Source organism: Apium graveolens, chromosome 3 (genome assembly GCF_009905375.1).
Source record: "Apium graveolens cultivar Ventura chromosome 3, ASM990537v1, whole genome shotgun sequence".
NCBI lineage: Eukaryota > Viridiplantae > Streptophyta > Magnoliopsida > Apiales > Apiaceae > Apium > Apium graveolens.
Genome location: NC_133649.1, coordinates 223,953,335 through 223,967,350, shown reverse-complemented (window position 1 = coordinate 223,967,350; position 14,016 = coordinate 223,953,335). Strand labels below are relative to the sequence as shown.

The 14,016-nt window shown below is 37.4% G+C and overlaps 1 non-coding gene across 1 annotated transcript; it reads left to right on the top strand.

Moving 5' to 3' along the window:
* The first annotated feature begins 5,185 nt into the window (after positions 1–5,185).
* Positions 5,186–5,292, top strand: LOC141716287 (small nucleolar RNA R71). The gene has a single exon (XR_012573001.1). It is a non-coding gene; the product is annotated as a small nucleolar RNA R71 (small nucleolar RNA).
* Positions 5,293–14,016: the final 8,724 nt, after the last annotated feature.

Below are 14,016 nucleotides of genomic sequence, written 5' to 3'. Positions count from 1 at the left end.
CTGAATAACCAGTTAGATCAAAACCAGAATCTCTAGGGTACTAAATGCCAAGTTTTGGTGTTCCCTTGAGATATCTGAAAATTCTCTTAATAGCTACTAAGTGAGATTCTCTAAGATCAGCCTGATATCTAGCACAAAGACAAGTATCAAACATTATATCTGGCCTACTAGCTGTTAAGTACAGAAGTGAGCCAATCATGCCTCTATAGCTTAAAATATCCACAGACTTTTCAGTAGTGTTTAATTCAAGTTTAGTTACAGTGGCCATGGGAGTTTTTGCAGATGTGCAATCCATTAGATCAAACTTCTTTAAAAGATCATAAATATATTTGGTTTGACTAATGAATATTTGTTAGGGCGAAAACACGCGCTAAAATTCACGCAAGTATACGCATTCGCAAGTAGTATAAGATATAAATCAGATTCGTTCCCACAGAGACTGGTTTATGTTAAGTTCAATTTATGCACCTATGCAACAATGTATTGTTATCGCTCAATGCTAAGACAAATAACAAATTGGGTTTTAATTAAACTAAGAGATTAAACTAACAATTATAACTAAGAGAACAAGAATGGTTGAAGTAATATATATGACAAACATGGGATCCTAACTTCATTAAATACTTCATTCAATAGCCTTTTCATTCTTAACCTTATCATGTGATGGTGATGACACTAATCAGATAACACGAAACTGATAAACGCCAACTTTCGTTGCACGAGTACCATTCTACCAGACATCCACAAAAGAGATAGAAGCTGAATATGCACCAATTATATTGAGACCATATATGTCTATAGAATTTGACAACATAACGGTTTAAGCATAAGTTATCTATCTTGATTATACAGGGCAAGTAAAACGGTTAGAGTTACCCACTAATCATGCATACACATACATGAACCTATGCTAGCATGGCAAGTTCTAAACCTCTATATTCACTGTCGCTTCAATAGAGATTAACACGCTATCTTATATATTAGCTACACACATAAGACAAATAAGCACAACCAATACTAGGATAGCAATCAATCACCACACACCAAGATATCGAAACTATTAATTATTGAAATCCATAAGTAAATCCGCTAGAATCCCATGATAAGGATTAGCCCATAATCGAACTCATCGTTACCATGGGTTCCAATGAAAGCATGGTATAAAACAAGGTCTTAATAAACTGAATAATAATCAAAGTACGAATAAACGAGATCTACGTTCAACAAGAACAAAAATGAGCATCCAAAGTTACAACTAATTCAAAGAATCACAAGTTGAAAACAAGATCTTCTTTTTCGGAGTTGTTCTGTGCTTCTAGATCTTCTCCTTGGTATCCCAATCTTCCCAGATGATGAAAACCCTTTTTTTAAAGTATATACACGCCCCTAGTGGACCTGGACCCTTAAAATCGTCAAATTCCACTCAAAAAAGGCTTTTTCAGCAAAATCAGCGACCAGTCGCGCCTTGGGCGGCCGCTCAGCTCTCCGGGCGGGTGCTCAGCTCTCTAGGCGACCGCTCAGCTCTCTGGGCGGCCGCTCAGCTCTCCTGGGCGGGCGCTCAGCTTCTGTCTGGAAAAATTTCTGATGAATCTTATTTTGGCCATAACTTGAGTTCTACTCGTCAGAATTAGGCGATTCAACTGCCCACGCGAAGATATTGAGATTATCTACAACTTGACAATGGCCTTGGCTTCCAATTCTGATCACTTTTTATCATGTTTCCTTTAAAAGGTCTTTTTTCATATAACTAATACCTGAAATGCAGTAACACAAAACATATCAAAATACCAACAACTCGAGTCCAAAACACCAATTTAAACTTGTAATAAAGCATTCCAAGTGGATATAAAATCCACTTATCACACCCCCAAACTCGAATCGATACTTGTCCTCAAGCATAAACAGACTCAAAACTACAAAACAAACCTAATGCATGAATGCAACTACGTAAATGCAACTAAATGATAATGCAATCGATCCCCTCAGAATAACCATAACCAAATGAATAAGCCAATGCCTCTAAGAATGTAATAACTTGAAACAGAGTTCGAATAAATCCCACAAACCAACTCACAAACCAGAAACGTGCGTGTGTAGAATGCTTAACAGATATCTCTCGATACTAGATCAATAACCATAACTTATCTATCATCGAAACAATCAAAAGTTTATAAACAGAATAGATAATAAACGCATTATGACTCACAACACCTCCTTTCTACTAGAATTATACAAGGATTCACACTATTATTGAACACATAGCAAAGATGCTTATTTTGACCGTGCAATGAATGAGGTCCCAAAAGACTTATGCAATAATACCCATGTAGCGAGCGTTAGGTTAGCGGATCCCAGACTATAAAAGCCTTAGGTCACAAGGCACAAAGTCCCCTAGAACTTAATAACTCAAGTATTAAAGAGCTCACTCTTGATCAATTATGCATAAACACATACTTTTTTTTCTTTTTTTTTCAACAATTTCTGAATGAGTGCGTTTCGCTCCATCTCATTCAACCCTAGACTACTCATAAAAATATGAGCCGGCTACTAGCCATTTGACGCCTAGCCTTACAACAACTAGCAATGAAATCCAAGTTTTTCTCCAGATAAAAAAAATCAGTGTTTTTACGTCATTACGAGAATATTACAAATTCTAAATATAACCAAGTGATTAAATCTCAACAACAAACAAGTATGATCATGATCTAGATCAAAAGCAACCCTATAAGACTTTGTGAAAATATTTGTTTCTGGCATGCAAAATAATTCATTAAGACTTAAACATCCCTCTATTCGTCATCACCACACTGAAATCAACATCAACTTATCAAATATCATAGTTCATCTTAATGGATCATGCTAAAAATGCATGCAAATGCAACTATATGAAATCACATAAAAACAAACAAATATGTCCTAAATGAACAATCATGTAAAAATATGAATGAACTACAACTAAACATGCAATATGAATCTATATGGACACACACACTACTAATCCTTACATTATCACCCCCAAACTTAAAATTTTCAATGTCCTCATTGAAGGTAACAATAAGGATTTCAGGCATACCTAATTATCGGGAGAGTCACCCTCGTCGGGTGAAGGATCAGGTGGCCAATCAACCTCGCCACCAGTGTCTGGAACAACAGTACCGAAAGTGTGTGTCAAATCTGCAGCAAAATGATGGTGAATGTCGTGCATGGCCTCCGTACGCCTAATTACTCGCCTGTACTGCTCATCACAAACACCAGTCCTATCAACTATTTATGGCGCATGAGAAGAACCCTCTGTAGGCATTGGAAGATCCGTCCAACCACTCTCTACATCATCAAAAGTATATCCAAACCCCTTGTCAGGGGGTGCACCTAAGAATGAATAAATCAAGTGATCTGGCTTTCGGTTGAGCTCAAGTGTGGGAGCTTCTTGAATAATTGGTTCAAAACGCTCCTGAGAAATTTTCAGCTCTGCTAACCCAAGAGAATTGAATGGCAAATCCAACTTCCTCTTCCACGGAGGTGCATTTAAAACCTGAATTTGCTCTACTTTAAAGCACTCCTCTTTAGCCGTGGGTAACTTTATTTCCTTGAACACATTAAAAGTGACCTTTTGATTGTGAACCTTCATCGAAAGCTCTTCTTTTTGCACATCGATCATAGTTCGGCCTGTAGCCAAGAATGGTCTTCCTAAGATGATGGGAATCTTCTTATCTTCCTCGAAATCAAGAATTACAAAGTCAGCAGGGAAGAAGAGTTTATCCACCTTGACCAATACATCCTCCACTATACCTCGTGGATAAGCGATGAAACGGTCAGCTAGTTGCAATGACATGTATGTTGGTTTCGGATCAGGAAGACCAAGCTTCTTGAAGATAGATAAGGGCATCAGATTGATGCTAGCTCCTAAATCACATAAACACTTGTGGAACGACAAGTTTCCAATGGTGCAAGGAATAGTGAAGCTTCTAGGATCTTTAAGCTTCGGAGGCAACTTCTGTTGCAGCACAGCACTGCATTCCTCCGTGAGAGCAACGGTCTCTAAGTCATCGAGCTTCACTTTCCGAGAGAGAATACCTTTCATAAACCTCGCATAGCTAGGCATTTGTTCAAGAGCTTCAGCGAAAGGTATGTCTTGAACACCTCCAAAAACTTCTCAAACTGCTTATCCAGCTTTTTCTTCTGCAGCCTCTTTGGAAAATGAGGTGGAGGATAGATCTGTTTCTCCCCTGTATTACCCTCAGGAGGAGTGTGTTCCACAGTAGTCTTCCTTGGTTCCACCTCTACTTCCTTCTGCACTTCTTCTTCAGCCACAACTACATTTTATGAAACTAGAGATTTTTCAGGCTCTTCATTTTGCTGAACTTGGGGGCTTGTGACCTTTCCAGACCTTAAGGTGATGGCGTTCACCTGTTCTTCAACTTCCCTCTTGCCTGAATTTGTTTCTGTATCACTAGGAAGTGTTCCTGGTGGTCGATTCAATAAGGCGTTAGCAATTTGCCCTATTTGGTTCTCCAGAGTCTTGATAGAAATAACCTGGCTTTGGCATATAAGAGCCTGATTTTTGCACATAAGCCGCAACTCCTCCAATTCAGATTTTTCATTCGAAGATAGACCTGCATCATGATTTTGTTGTTGAATTTGGAGTTGTTGTTTTGGTGTAATTTGTTGCTAAAAACCAGGAGGGTTGAATAGCTTATTTCTAAAATGCTGGAACGGCTGTTGCATCGCATTCTGATTGTTGCTCCAGCTGAAGTTAGGATGATTCCAGTTGTCAGGATGATAAGTGTCTGGAACTGGTTGCTGCGATCTCTGAAAGTTGCTCATGAACTGATCTGAGTCAATAGATATAGCACATTGCTCCGTCACATGCGGAATTGCAAACAACTCATAAACACTAATTATCTGCTTAACACCATAGTTAGCCAGAGAATCGATCTTCATAGACAACGCCTTTAATTGAGCAGTGATAGCCGTAGCTGTATCTACCTCAAGAACTCTTGCTACCTTGCTCTGTGGCAATCTCTGGGATGGATACTGATATTCATTAGCAGCCATCAGTTCAATTAGATCATAAGCTTCCTCATAGCTCTTTGCCCATAATGCTCCGCCTGCGGCTGCATCGAGCATGGGTCTGGACTGTGCTCCCAACCCATTGTAAAAACAATTGATGATCATCCAATCAGGCATTCCATGATGAGGACACTTCCTAAGCATCTCCTTGTAGCGCTCCCAAGCTTCATATAAAGATTCTCCTGATTGCTGCGCAAATTGAGTAAGAGCATTCATGATTGCAGCTGTCTTCGCCATAGAGAAGAATTTAGTAAGAAACTTCTGAGCAAGATCTTCCCAAGTAGTAATCGAACCAGCTGGTAGAGAGTGTAACCTGCTCTTAGCCTTGTCCCTCAGAGAGAATGGGAACAGTCTCAGCTTAACAGCATCTTCAGAAATACCGTTGAACTTGAAGGTGTCGCAGATCTCAATGAAATCCCTAATATGCATATTGGGATCTTCCGTTGAAGATTCCCCAAACTGGATTGAATTCTGCACCCATTGAATTATGCCAGGCTTGATCTCAAAGGTATTAGCTGTGATAGCTGGCCGAACAATGCTAGATTGAATGTCATTGATCTTGGGTTGAGAAAAATCCATTAAGGCTTTCGTTCATGCTGCTGGATCTCCCATTGTAATGAGTACTTGAAATACAAATAAATAAACCGTGAAAGTAAAAGAATCCGAGTCAGTGAACTTTAACGACCACTGGTGACAAGCACATAAACTAAAAATTAACACCGAGTCCCCGGCAGCGGCGCTAAAAACTTGTTAGGGCGAAAACACGCGCTAAAATTCACGCAAGTATACGCGTTCGCAAGTAGTATAAGATATAAATCAGATTCGTTCCCACAGAGACTAGTTTAGGTTAAGTTCAATTTATGCACCTATGCAACAATGTATGGTTATCTCGCTCAATGCTAAGACAAATAACAAATTGGGTTTTAATTAAACTAAGAGATTAAACTAACAATTATAACTAAGAGAACAAGAATGGTTGAAGTAATATATATGACAAACATGGGATCCCAACTTCATTAAATACTTCATTCAATAGCCTTTACGTTCTTAACCTTAGCATACGATGGTGATGACACTAATCAGATAACACGAAACTGATAAACGCCAACTTTCATCGCACGAGTACCATTCTACCAGACATCCACAAAAGAGATAGAAGCTGAAAAGGCACCAATTATATTGAGACCCTATATGTCTATAGAATTTGATAACATAACGGTTTAAGCATAAGTTATCTATCTTGATTATATAGGGCAAGTAAATCGGCTAGAGTTACCCACTAATCATGCAAACACATACATGAATCTATGCTAGCATGGCGAGTTCTAAACCTCTATATTCACTGTCGCTTCAATAGAGATTAACACGCTATCTTATATGTTAGCTACGCACATAAGACGAATAAGCACAACCAATACTAGAATATCAATCAATCACCACACACCAAGATATCGAAACAATTAATTATTGAAATCCATAAGTAAATCCGCTAGAATCCCATGATAACGATTAGCCCATAATCGAACTCATCGTCCCTGTAACGACCGAGAAATTACGCTTGTATTATATCATAATAAAGATAAATTATGTGTATTATTATGTGATTAAATGTGTTGAGTCATTAAACCCTAACTGCTATGTGTTACGTGTTGTCTGTTTTGATCCAAACGTGTTTTGGATATTTATTGAGTGTTCTATCGTAAGTTATATATTTTATATCAAAACCCGTACAACTCAAAACCATATTTTGAAAGCCTGTATTTCAAACAAAATCATTGGCCCTATTTTGCCACAAATGCCCCATACCATATCGATATTCTGAACCCCTAGACGTTTTACAAATTTACCTTTTTCGCGAAAAATGACTTTTCCGGACCCCTTCGGGGTACCAAAAACCCCACAAAATCACATTTTTATTTTTATATGATCATGAAATTATCATACATCATTTTTCTTTGCATTTTTGTAATATTCACAATTTTTGGGAATTTTTGACATTAATTTTGTATTTATTGGATATTTAAAAATTCATTATTAATACCCAAAAATTATAAAAATTGGGGCCAAATATTTTTATTAGGAGTGTAATTAGCCCCTTAATTTTATTTGGGGGGTATTATTTTCTATAAATATAAATAGCTAATTATTAGTAATTAATTAGTTAATTAATCATAAAATAATCAGAAAATTCAGAAAAAGGGAATTAGGGTTCTTGAGTGTTCTTGCGGATCAAAGCCAATTTGATCGTGATAGGAGTGTCAGAAATTGAAGTGTGAGTAACTGATTTGAAGCCTAAAACCTATCCTATCAGATTATCACGTCAAAATTATCATCAGAGGTATCGATTTTTAATTTTAATTTTTCGAATTTAATTCGAATTTGGGGGTGTTTGTTTTGATTGATTGTTGCTATGAATTGATGCTGTAGAATGATAGATCGTCGTGTTTAATGTCATTTTATGTTGGTTTCGTAATTTTTGGGTTTGGTTTCGAGATCGCCGGAAACGCGGCATCGCCGCCGCTGTTCTTGGTTTCGCCGGCTGTGTTCGACGAGGAAGGAGAACGAAGGAGGAGATAGGCTGGGGTTGGTCTCGAAGCTTTGGCGTGGAGAAAACGGAGCAGAACGAGCCTGGAATTGTGTTGGTGGTTCGCCGTTCGAATCACCGGAAAAATCAGCCCGCCGGCGTCCGGTTTCCATCCGGCCGGCCACGTTTTTCGCAACCCAGGTTCGACCTGGTTTCCAATCCGGTTTCGATCCGGGTTTGATCCTAAAAACCCTAACCCTGTTCCTGTTGTTATGTTTCTGATATATTATTTATTTATTATATTTTATAAAATCAGAAAATTAGTTTTAGTAATTCTAAAAATTAATTAAAAATTAGTTTTAAATTCTGAAAAATATTATAATTAATTTCTAAATTATTTTATTAAATTATAAATTCAAATTTAATTATTTAATTAATTATTTAATTATTTATCTAATTATTTATTAGTTATCTAATTAATTAATAATTAGGTAATTAATTAATAAATAAGGATTAAATAATATGATTAATAATCCGATAATTAGTTAATATTACGAGTAACTCGTATTCATACGAGTAGTGATTCGATAATGAGAATTATTATTCGAGCAATAATTTATTCGAAGGATATCGTAATAATTATTCGTATCGAATAATTAAATACAGATAATTAAACGATTAATTAATCGTATAGGTATAGTAATAATAATAACAGTTCGATAGTAGTCGATAATCGCGAGTAGCTCGTATTTATACGAGTAGTTAATCGTTGAGTTAGATTATAATTCGAGTAATTAGTATTTATTTGATAAATAGCGTATCAGTTAGTTGTATCGATTGTTTATTTATAAATAATCGATCTGATCAAGTAAGTATTATTAATTTGTAAATAATTGTAATAAATAGTAATTATTCCTAATAATTAGGGATTAATTATAATTAATTATTTATAATTAATTATTAATTAATTAAATCTTGTTTAATTCATAATAATTAAACCGTTAGTCCGATTTGAGCGAAACGAGGACCCTAGACTCAGAAAAATGAAACGAATCCAATAAAAATAATTGTAAGTTATAATTTTTCCGGAAGAGAGTGGTCTTGTGATAATTAATTGTTCATAGGCCCTATTAGGGGTAGAATCGAGTCAAATAAATCCCGAAAAATTGTAATAAAATCAGATAGGGTTAGTTATTATAAATATGAGTCTAGTATCGATTCTAAAAATAATTATAAGTCTAAAAATTAACTATGTGCTTTATGTGCTATGTGCTTTACGTGGTTATATGAACCTTATATGCTATATAATTATATGTGTATATATGCGAGTCAGATAGAAATGCATGGGTAGACTGATAAGGGTACGTGGTATCAATTCGAGATACACGTATATAGTAAGTTATCTAAACGACTATCTTCCTATGATTGGTTCAGTGTCAGCAATGCAGAGCAAGCTAGAGACCGAATGTGGTGAGTTGAACCAGGTTAAGTACGCGCAAGGCAAGTTTTTCCCTATTCTAAATTCAGAATAGTGAATTATATCTCATTTTTCCATATCAGTTATCTTTGATAAATTTTGTTCATATACACTATTACGCAATTATTGAATCTTGTTTCTATTTCACTTTGATTCTTGATTTCTCCCAATTTATTAAATCCTTTATTCGTATTCCTATACTTTCACCTTTGTTACATATACTTTGATATATCCTGGTATTGGGATACATCAGAAGCATTCCGATTGTTCCGGATGCTGCGCTTTGGACTGGACGGTTACTATACGGGCTGGGTTTTACCTAGACCTTTAATTAATAGGCCATAGTTGCCTGAGTACTCCTTATGTTGGTTGGGTCTATGCAGTTGGGTATAGATCCACACTGTATCCTGACTGATCAACAGGTTATAGTGCATATGTTGGTTCTTGTTTCCAGTCTTGTTCATTTGGCACTCGCCAGTGTTGGTAAATTATTATCCTATACAGATACAGATGGTTGTTCAAACCAGCAGCTTATTGGTTCACTTATTTCTCTCTCTTTATACTATATATATATATATTGTTGCAGGCTTGTTGAGCAATTTTGGCTCATCCCTTTTTATTGTTATTCCTATTGTTTTACAGTTAAGGTAGAGAATGAAACCCATCAGGACCCGCGTAGTCAAGAAGCGAGTCAAGCAGCGGGACCCTCTTATACCAAGAGTGTTCCTTCCTATTCCCGAAGAGAGCTTTGAGTTACCAGATCAGGTGTAACAAGATAAGTAGTAATGTTGGGTTGAATAAAAGTTTTGTGTGGTTTGAATAAAAGTTGTGTGGTGAGAATGTAGATAGAATAAAGTTTTGTAACAAAGAGAGTTCTTGAGACAGATTGTTTTTATTTGGGTTTGTAATAAAGTTGGTGTGTGGTTCTTGTTTTCAACTCTTAACCTTAAAAGATCCTGAGTAGCAGTAGTTCGGGGTAATTATAATATTTATATTCCGCTTGTGCAGGTTTAGTTTGTAGTTGTTATTAATAATGCCCTAAATCTATACCCCGGATTTGGAGGGTCTTATAGTTGGCATCAGAGCTTAGGTTTTGACCCTTAAAAACAAGAACGTTAGGATTAAGATAAGATAGGAAGATCAGATAAGATAGAAGTAAGAGTGTTAGGATTGTCTGTTTATGTGATTAGAAGTTATGAGATTTAGTATTGTGATTTGATTGTTTTTGTGTTATTATTGTTATGTATATTAGATGGCTTCTTTATCATCGTCTACGGAGCGGACCGAGACAGATCCAGTGGTTGCACCGGTAGTGGCTCCAGTGTTAGAGTAGATCTTTCCTCCATTGCCACTACCTCCACCATTGCCACCTGGACCAGTACCAGAGATGCCACTTCCACCAGAGGTACCAGATTTTGATGATTATTTTCCATATTTTGAGCCAGAGATACTAGATTTTCCACCACTAGAGTTTCCGATGTTCAATATTCCTGACATGATTGATCTTCCGCAGTGGGAGGATCTAGAGCCCCAGATTCCTATGCCACCAGTCGAGATTCTAGAGATTCCACCGATGGACCCTGATGCAGAGCCACCAGTGTATGCACCTATGGAGCATCCTGTCTTATTTCCCGCCCCTTTAGCTATCTATGCCCCTGTTCCCGGGGTATATCAGTTTCCACAGCCGGAGTTCATGGATGAGGTAGTAGTAGATGGGCCATTGCCTTCTCGAGGTTCCCGCACGGATCTTTGTGAGCATCATACAGTTACATATCAGCGTTTTCAGGTAGAGAGAGAGGAGATGATTAGATGGCAGAACCAGTGTAGAGAGATCCTTGGATTATTTGAGACCCAGGCGGATGGTCCCGTTCGAGCACTTCACCCAGACTACATATTGAGGGAGAGGCTACGCCAGATTCACAGAGTTAGTTCTCAGCAGCTTACTGATCTGAGGCAGCAGGATATGAGTGCAGAGGTAGCATACCATAGGGCGATGGGACTTACAGAGATAGTGTTAGAGGCATTGCAGGAGGAGCTGAGCTATGTGCCATCAGGATTCTGAGACTAGTAGATGGAGGAGTGTTGTATCTTGTATATTTTTGTAGATAGAGGCAGTATAGTATTGTATGACTAGTTTATATGAGTGTAGCTACTAATTTTGACTGATAGTAGTAGCAGTACGACTGACATATCATAGGCTTTTGTATCAAGCATTGACACCTGCAGCTGGTGTCCTACCCATATATATATAAGATGAATCTTTTCACATTTTCTTTATTTCCCGGTTATTTAAGCATTTACATTTATTTCACTGTCATATCGTTGCATATTTAAAAATGTTGTTTTATTTACAATCATGTTGTACCCTTTATGTTTTCAAAATTTTTATAAGTACTTTAAAAAGGATTTATTTACACATCGCACTATTTTATTCATTTAGATATTTAATAAATTGTTTTCTTTCCCCATATCAACTGTTTTAACGATGTTTTAATATTATAAAGACTATTTTCATTCCATAACACCTGTTTAGTATATTATTATTAAGAGAACCCCTTTGTTTTATTATCAGAAAGATGGCACCCAAAAGAAAAGTATGACCCGACTCATCTAATGGAAATACCGAGGGCCAAAATAATAATAATCAGATGGATCAGATGTTCCATCTCATGCAACAACAGATGCTGATGATGCAACAGCAGATGCAGCAACAACAACAGCAGTTTCAACAACAAATACTACAATAAGCCGCTCATCCAGAACATCAAGTACCTCCAGCAACACATGTAGTTACTTTCAAGCAATTTCAATCGGTAAAGCCTCCGGAATTTATCGGTTCCACAGATCCTACAAAGGCAAGAGCTTGGCTGAAGGAGATAGAAAAGGCTTTTACGTTGGTGAAAGTTGAGGAAGAACAGAAGACGGATTTTGCCAGCTACTTTCTGAAAGGTGAAGCTAATTACTGGTGGGAATCGAAGAAAGCTTTGGAAGGGGAAGGTGTGGTGACCTGGGATAGATTCACTAATCTTTTCCTGGAAAAATATTTCCCTCATTTTATGAAGAACCAGATGGAGATCAAGTTCCTGGAACTGAAATAAGACAACTTATCGGTCGCGGATTATGAGACCAAGTTCACTGAATTGGCCAGATTTGTTCCTGAGCAAGTGGATACGGATGAAAAGTGGGCCAAGAGATTCCAGCAGGGACTGAAGCCATGGATTCGTAGCAGAGTAGCTGTATTTGAGCTAACAACTTATAGGGCTATTGTTCAGAAGGCCATGATCATTGAAGGTGAGAGTGAAGCAGCTCAGAAAGAGAAGGGACCACAAAATTTCCAGAACCGTTTCCACAGAAGGTCGGGATTTCAAGCCCGGGGAAAAGTAAATGCCATGAGACCAGAACAAAACAACCAGAGGATGGGTAATCGACTTCCTGCCCCAACTCAGCAAAGACTTATCCGACCGCCTATACCTGATTGTAGAATATGTGGTAAAAAGCATACGTGAATTTACAACAAGCCAAATGTCATGTGTTTCAAGTGTAAGTAAAGGGGACACTACTCTGGAGAATGTCCGATAGGAAGAGCAGAGGTCACTTGTTTCCAGTGTGGAAGAAAAGGACATATTGCCAAGGACTGCAGAGGAGTTGCAATGGCCGCTAGTATTCTAAGGGTTTTAGCATTACCTCCACCTCCACTACCACCCCAAAATCAGCCCAGGGCAAGGACTTTCAACATGTCAATGAAGGAAGCTGTACAGAGTTCGAATGTGGTTGCAGGTACACTCCCTGTAAATTCCGTAAATGCTCTAGTATTGATTGATTCAGAAGATACTGGATCTTTTATTTCTGAAGATTTTATCCCTAAGATAGATTGTGAAAATCAGTGGTTAGACGAAGTGCTAGTCATAAAATTAGCAAATGATGATCAGGTTATGGTAGATCAAGTATGCCCAAGTTGTGATATTGAGATAGGGAGATGTCATTTCTCAGTTGATTTGATACCTTTCAGGTTAGGAGAGTTTGATGTTATTTTAGGAATGGATTGGCTAGCTAGTAATAATGCTCAGATTGATTGCGCAAATAAGAAAGTGAAATTGCAAACTGAAGAAAATAAAACGGTAACATTTAAAGGTGAAAAGCAAAAGCAGAAATTCCTAACAATGATACAGACGAGACGATTGTTACACCAAGGATGTCAAGCCTATTTAGCCTACGTATTGGATACCAACAAAGAAAGTCTGAAGATTGAAGATATTCCTGTAGTTTGTGAGTTTCCCGATGTCTTTCCAGATGAACTTCCAGGACTTCCACCGGATCGAGAAATCGAGTTCACTATTGATTTGGCGCCAGGGACTGAACCAATTTCGAAAGCTCCATATCGAATGGCACCTGTTGAAATGAAAGAATTAGCAAAGCAGTTGCAAGATCATCTCGACAAAGGAATCATAAGGCCAAGTGTATCTCCATGGGGCACACCAGTATTGTTCATGAAAAAGAAGGACGGTAGTATGCGACTGTGTATTGATTATCGTGAGCTGAACAAGTTAACTATCAAGAATAAATATCCTTTACCTCGTATCGATGACTTATTTGATCAACTAAAAGGAGCAGCATGGTTTTCAAAAATCGACTTACGATCAGGCTATCATCAGCTAAAGATCAAGGCAGAAGATATTTCAAAGATTACGTTTAGAATGAGATATGGAAACTACGGATTTCTTGTGATGGCTTTTGGATTGACGAATGCACCTGCAGCGTTTATGGATTTGATGAATCGAATATTCAAGAAGTATCTGGATAAGTTTATCATTGTATTTATTGATGACATCTTGATTTATTCAAAGACGGAAGAAGGACATGCAGCACACTTAAGAACGATACTGGAGATATTACGAAAGGAGCAGCTTTATGCGAAATTTTCAAAATGTGAATTTTGGTTGAAGGA